The sequence below is a fragment of the Falco punctatus genome (assembly GCF_963210335.1).
Source record: "Falco punctatus genome assembly, chromosome: 5".
Classification (NCBI taxonomy): domain Eukaryota; kingdom Metazoa; phylum Chordata; class Aves; order Falconiformes; family Falconidae; genus Falco; species Falco punctatus.
The window spans coordinates 82,600,893-82,607,253 of record NC_137584.1 but is presented as its reverse complement, the minus strand read 5'-3'; positions in this window follow the sequence as shown (position 1 = coordinate 82,607,253).

Sequence of the window (6,361 nt, the reverse complement as noted above, 5' to 3'; positions counted from 1 at the left end):
CTTGTGTGTCCCTATAGTACTACTTTAAATTTCAGAACATTTGGTTGTCAGAGCAAATGATCTAAAAATGACTTAACATTAAAATTTATTTTTAATGTTATGGCTGGTCTTCCAATGCTTTTAATTACTTTTAAAACATTGTGTCATTTCCTAAGACAATAGATGTGATCATTTACACAGTAACTGATCACCTTACAAAGAGATGCAAATCAGAATGGTAATAGATGACTGGCTGCAGAAAGAATGACAAATCCATTTTTGTCAGGAACAATAACATCTAAATTGACAAGTCAAAACTGTATCTGGCAAACATGAAAGCTCTCTTAATGCAGGTGTCTGAAATAAAGCTCTTTGGAATAGAACCTGGGGCAGATTGTAAGACCAGAAAGGTTGCTTTTGGGAAAGCTTGAAAGCTTTTTGCAAGACAGGCAGTCAACATTTCAGTCTCTAGTCTTCAAGACCGTAGAAAGTGGTTGTTAACCATCTTTGGCATTTAGCTTTAAAAACGTAATTGCACTTATAAGGTAAGACAATGATATCCCCAGGCTATAAACTAGCTAAAGCTAATGGAATCAGAAAGATGTTGTAAAAGTTCGATATGGTATGGTACTGTAATGTTGAATTTCGCTAAGTTTTCCTTTGCTAGTGAAAAGGAGGCAGATAATAGACAGACTCAAGTGAGTAGCAGAAGCATACATCCGAAAGCAAGTTTTCCATGGGTAGGCTGTTCTAAATGTCAAACAGATCGGCTTCTGCTGTTCTCTGGTTTTGTGCTGTCACCGCTCAGGTGGCAGAAGAAACAATGTAAACTGTAGCTTTGTATTATCGGCGTGGTGGCTTGTTTTAACTTGAGGAGAGGAAATGAGAATGCTTCGAGGTGTCTGTCTTTCAGACTAGCTGATGGTCTGTGCTAATGATGCCAATACATTAATAGTAAGGTACTAGGTGGCATAGTCCAAGTGGAAGTGAGATACTCTGAAAGCACTTTAGCCAGCATTCCCATCTGTCTCTGTCTCGTTTCAGCCTGGTGTATGTTTCTGTAAAGGCAGATTCTTCCAAACCATAGGTCTCAACGTTTCAGAAATTGCCTCACAGAATTTTTGAGAGATAGTTCACCGTTCCCTAGCAGTCAGATACCCGAGTCTGGGAGTAGAAACGGCTCTTAACTGAGTCAGTCTGCTTAAATGGTTTGCCATGGAAGAGGTATTTCCCCCTTAACCCCCTGAAAACACATCTCCTGAGATTTGAGGTGCTATTGAATGTTTCTGTAATGTGACAAATACTGAAGTTAATGGCTGGTACAAACAAAAAGTTCTTGAACAGCTGGCTGTAGTTTAGCCTTTTTGTTGTGCTTGAATTGTTCGGGTAGCGTAAGTTAAAAGTAAAACTTAGTACCCATGATCTTCAGGTGAGCATGGCTGACTTGTTCTTTTCCTTTTAATTTATTTTGGAGGGACAAAGTTATTTGCACCTAGAATTCTTAACAAAAATAATGTGAAATTGCAGAAGGTTCTATTTTTAATGAGTACAGTGAGGCTTTTTGGAGTTTTCTTTTCCTTTTTAACCCTTAAAAAAAGTAAGAATTTGTAGGTTATGCTGACCGATCTGTTAGCATATTTAGCTGTTGTTCTTGCTGGTAGTGGTTGCTTCAGTGTAATACTTCTTTGATTCAGCTTTTAACATTGTCTTACAGTAAATCAAACTCCTTTCCACCCTGCCTTGAAAAACTAACCCAAACAGCACAAGACAAAAGTGGTACCCTTCCTTCAAACCTGAACAATTTTCTGCACTCTTTGGTGGAAAGATGACAACTTGAATTCACAATTCAGCTTGAAGCAAAGCTTTCCTGAACTAAGGATGTTTTAGCAAACCTGGGAGTCAGTTCCGATTTTGATGGAAGACTTAGTCTGATTATGGCTACAGATGGCCATTGCTTTAATAAACATCACAGACATGCATATTACTCCAACCCTTTTTAGTTTTCTTGATCCTGCCAAGTTAGATGCAAACAAAATTCTAGATAGCATAGATTTAAATGAAGCCTTAAGGACAAATTTGTTCTCGTATTTGATAACCCAGAAGTGCCTGGTCAGTATGTTAAGAGCAAGCTCCAGTACCTGTTATGAATGCCTTAGCTAGTAGGGTGGGAATGAGGAATCCTTTTAACAAGGCTTAAGGTTGTTGTTTGGGTTTTTTCTCCAAAATCTTCTGATGTGGCCAATACCTTACAAACTGTGAAAACTTGAAGATACTGTCTAGGATGGGAATTTGCTGTTGCTCCAACAACGGCAGGCTGACACTGGTGTAGTTAACATGCGCAGCCCACAGATGTAGGAGGCTATCATTTATAACTGCTTTCAGACATAAGCAAAGTGCAGGTCATTGTAAGTGCAGTGGTAATGATGGATGTTACTGCATCGGCAGTAGCAATGCCATTGCATTAGCTGTGCCTAGTACTGTATTTTTTTTCACCTATGCGAATTAAAAAAAGATGGAAGTGAGCCGTTCTAGTTGTGGATTTGCTGTTGCTGAGCTCACAACTGCTGGTGAGTAAGATCTGTAATCTTATTTTACTGCGGGTAAAACTGCTAATCTTTCTCCCAGAAAGAGCCGTCTTCCCTTCTGTGGTGCTCCAAGAACAAGGCAGTTGTCAGCACTAAGAGGATTTCTCATAAAGGATATCAGAGGCCTGTTAGTTTTATGTTGGGAAGTCTCCTATCATCAGTTAAGAGCTTCTCTGGCAGCTTTTATAGAAAAAAACGCCAGCTAGTTTCATGATCGTGCAGGGCTACCTTTGATGTCTCACAATTAAGTTTTCTAGATAATGGAATTGAATCCAAAACCAGAGTGATCAGGCACACACTGAATCATCTGGCACTAATTTCCTTACCCTGGGGGACGACAGAATATTATTGTTGCCCTTAACTTGAAAAATGGAGAAGTCCCAGCCCTGCTGTGTAGGAGGACAGCCAGCCGTCATCAAAGTAAAGCTCCAGCTATTTATGCACCCAGAAGAATCTTTCTAAAGTTTCATTTGTACATCTGTTGATGGTGTGTTTGAAGTCCCTTAGGCTGAACAGTGGCCCTACATGACCGTTGTGTTAAAATTAACATGAGTTAAACTTCAAGGGAATCTTTGAAGTGGTCACTTAAGTGCTTTTAGTGAGTGTTTCAGAGGCATGTTGTACTGTACACCCATACCTCTGCCTTTTTAAACATATGGGTATGAAAAGGGCTGATGTGGGGGAAAAAAAATTCTTCAAGGCATCTGTTGTACTCAAGTCTTCATTTGGTTTTTAATTTGTGTGTTTACACTGACCAGTATAGCTTATGGTCTCCATTATGTACTGACCAAAAGCCTGTTGCAAAGAGCTGAAACTTGTGCTTCATTTACAAGGACTGGGCTGGCTTTCATCAGAGGCACTGCGGAAGCTGAGCTTCTGGTGTGGGTAGCAGCACTCGTTTTCCACATTTGTACCAAATCAGAGCTTCCCAAAGAAGATGTGGACATCTCTGATGCTGTTCTCGGGGGGCAGAATTAGCCACGTCCTGTGTATGAGTGTGTGAGTGAAGCCATAGAAAACCCTTCAGTGATGTTTCTGTACTAAACTGTCCAGCATACTGAGGCTAGATAACGCACAGCTTTTTCAAAGTACAGTGGTTTCCATGTGTTCCTGGAAAGAAAATCCAGGTTCTCACTTCTTTCCCTGCAGTACTGGCTTACAGGAGCTGGGTTTCCAGAATATTTACTGGATGTCTTTTAGTAAGGTCACTACCCTGTTTTCTGATTGCTGCTGTGACCTAATAATCATCAACTCTTAAAAGGCCTCTGGGCTAGAAGCTTTTGACTCCAGCCATGCAGGTCCAGTTCCTGTTTTGTAAAGGTCGGGCCTTCATTGAATGGGTTGACGGATGTGTGTCCTCCTGCAGCGCTGGCTCACCATTACCATCATTTCCCTTACACCCTGGGGACGTTCCTGACTCATCTTTGGGGTGAGAGGATGTCCGTGGGTGCTCACCCACTGTGTAACAGTCGCCGAATGGAGTGTTGTTGCAGGCAACGTTGTAGCACAACGTTGCTACAGCCTACAGTTCTGTCTGGGTGGTCCATGCTGCAAGACAGTTAGGAGTGGATTTCATGTATGAAATTTCTGCTTTGCACGGAGGCAGAAAACGGCTGAAGTCAGATGGTTCTGCCTCTTCATAACAAGGACCCTTACAACTAAAAGCTGAGTTGGTCATGCTATCATTTATTTGAGCAAGCCTTGATATAAACAGCAGAGGGCAGTTTTGCACACACCTTCCGTGCAAGCTCATCCTGCAAAATCCTAATTTTTAGATTTTTCCTGTCTGGTGAGGTGATGCAATGCAGCATTTTGTCCAGACAAATTTAGTACGATGTAGTAAGGCAGGATCAGTGGGGCAGCAGTGACATGCCTTTCTACTGCTACCTAATTCTGGCATTTTAAATCCTCTGTGTTTGGTCTGTTGTGGTGACACGATTAGAAGAATTTCCCTTTTCTTTCTTTTCGTCCTCAACACAAACCAGGTATATAGATACGCCAGCTGCATTGTACAACTTAAAATTCTGCAACAAAATGCGAGTGAGTCCCATTCCCAGGCATGCAAGAGAAGGTTTTTTCCCTGCCCAGCTATGATTTTTCTGGATGAGCCTTGCTAGCTGGACTGAAAGGAGAGCACCTGTTAACTGCAGTAGGGCTGGAAGAGAAATCTGCATCTTGAGACTCTTGCCTGGCGTTGGACTCTGGCTGAGATGGCCTGTGTGGGGAGGGCCAACAACAACGAAAAAAGAGGCAAGATGTTACAGGTTGGTGACAGGATGGGGTTTCATTGCTGGTTGAATTTCACCTTAGGGTGGCAAAATGGATTCACCCTGTTGCAATCGTGTAGCTGATGTGAGGTGCTGGTGGGGGTCTCTCTCATGCCTTGGGAGGCAGGAGCTTGTATCGTAGTGGCACCCGGCTTGAAACCAAGTCTTAACTACTCCTGCACTTAAGAAGTGGTTTTTCTCTGCTTCCTGGGCTGTGTTTGCAGGATGAAAGTGTATGGTTATACCAAACAAGTAGCTGGAAGTTTTCAGCCCTTGTAGCTGTTGGATCAGCATTTTTCCAAACATTCAACCTGTTAGTAAGAAATCCTTCAAAGTCTGCCTATTACATGGCAAGTATCTAGAGAAAGAGAGCTGTTTAATAAAAGATACTGTGTCTGCAAACCGTGCCTCTCCTCGTTCCTTGGGTCAATCAGGACGTGTTACACCCTGTAAGATAGCCTGGAAGATACAGAAATTTGCTGTAACAAACCAATCTTTGCCTGTTTTGGCTTGTATGTAAAAGAGCATTTCCTGGAGCTCTGAAACAACCTGGTTAGCATCTTTTGTTGTTTTTAGTATTATTTAATGAGAAGGAAAGTACATTCAGTTTTGATGATTAAAATGACAATTATTATTGCATGAATTTGTTAATTATAATGCAATGACTAATTAAATGGAGACATGGAGAAAAGGGATTATTGAACAAACATGTTCTTTGAGAAACTCTTCTCTGGTGTTTTTAATTGATAGTACATGCCTAATCAATTCATAGCAGTATCTCATTATTTGTGGGAACAGTCTGGTTTTGATGGAACTTTACTTTCACCACACATTGACCTGGTATAATTTAAATGCTTGGTCCTGTAAGTTACTGCAGCTCCTACAATTAAGGAGGTGGAAACTTCTGCCTATATGAAGAAGAGAAGCCTCATCTGACGCCAGGTCGCAGTCTCCATGTTTGTTGAGGTCTTCTCGTTTGGTGTTTGCTATAATGACTCTCAGCTGAATTTGCATAACCATGAGGTGCTGCTGTTTGATTTACATTTCATTTGCTTTTATCCCTTCATCTGAAGTCCTGAGCTTTAACATCAGCCCCCTTGGCTTATGTTAGAAGATATCTGACAGAACTAAGGACCCTTTTTTACTTCTCTGTAGGGATGTTATCTACTGGCCATTGGCACTGGCAGAATTCTTAGCATGAAATTATTATTATTACTTCTGTATCAGCAGAGATGTGTGTGGCACTCTGAAGAATCTGTCAAGACGAAGTCTCTGCTTCTGCGAGCTCACAGCCTGCGGTCCTGATCCTGTCATTTACTCTGCATGGTCCTTTCCTCATGGAAACCTAAGCAGTCAAGAGCAGGACATTGGGACAGTGACACAGGAAGGGAGAAGGTAAGGTTTAGGGTAGTATGATTGTTTTGGTAGTTACTGGGTGGGTGTTTTGTGTATCTGAATTATGTGTGAAGCTTTACAGCTTCCTTCTTTTCTACATCACATTATTTTTAGATTGGTTGGCTAATCAGTGCT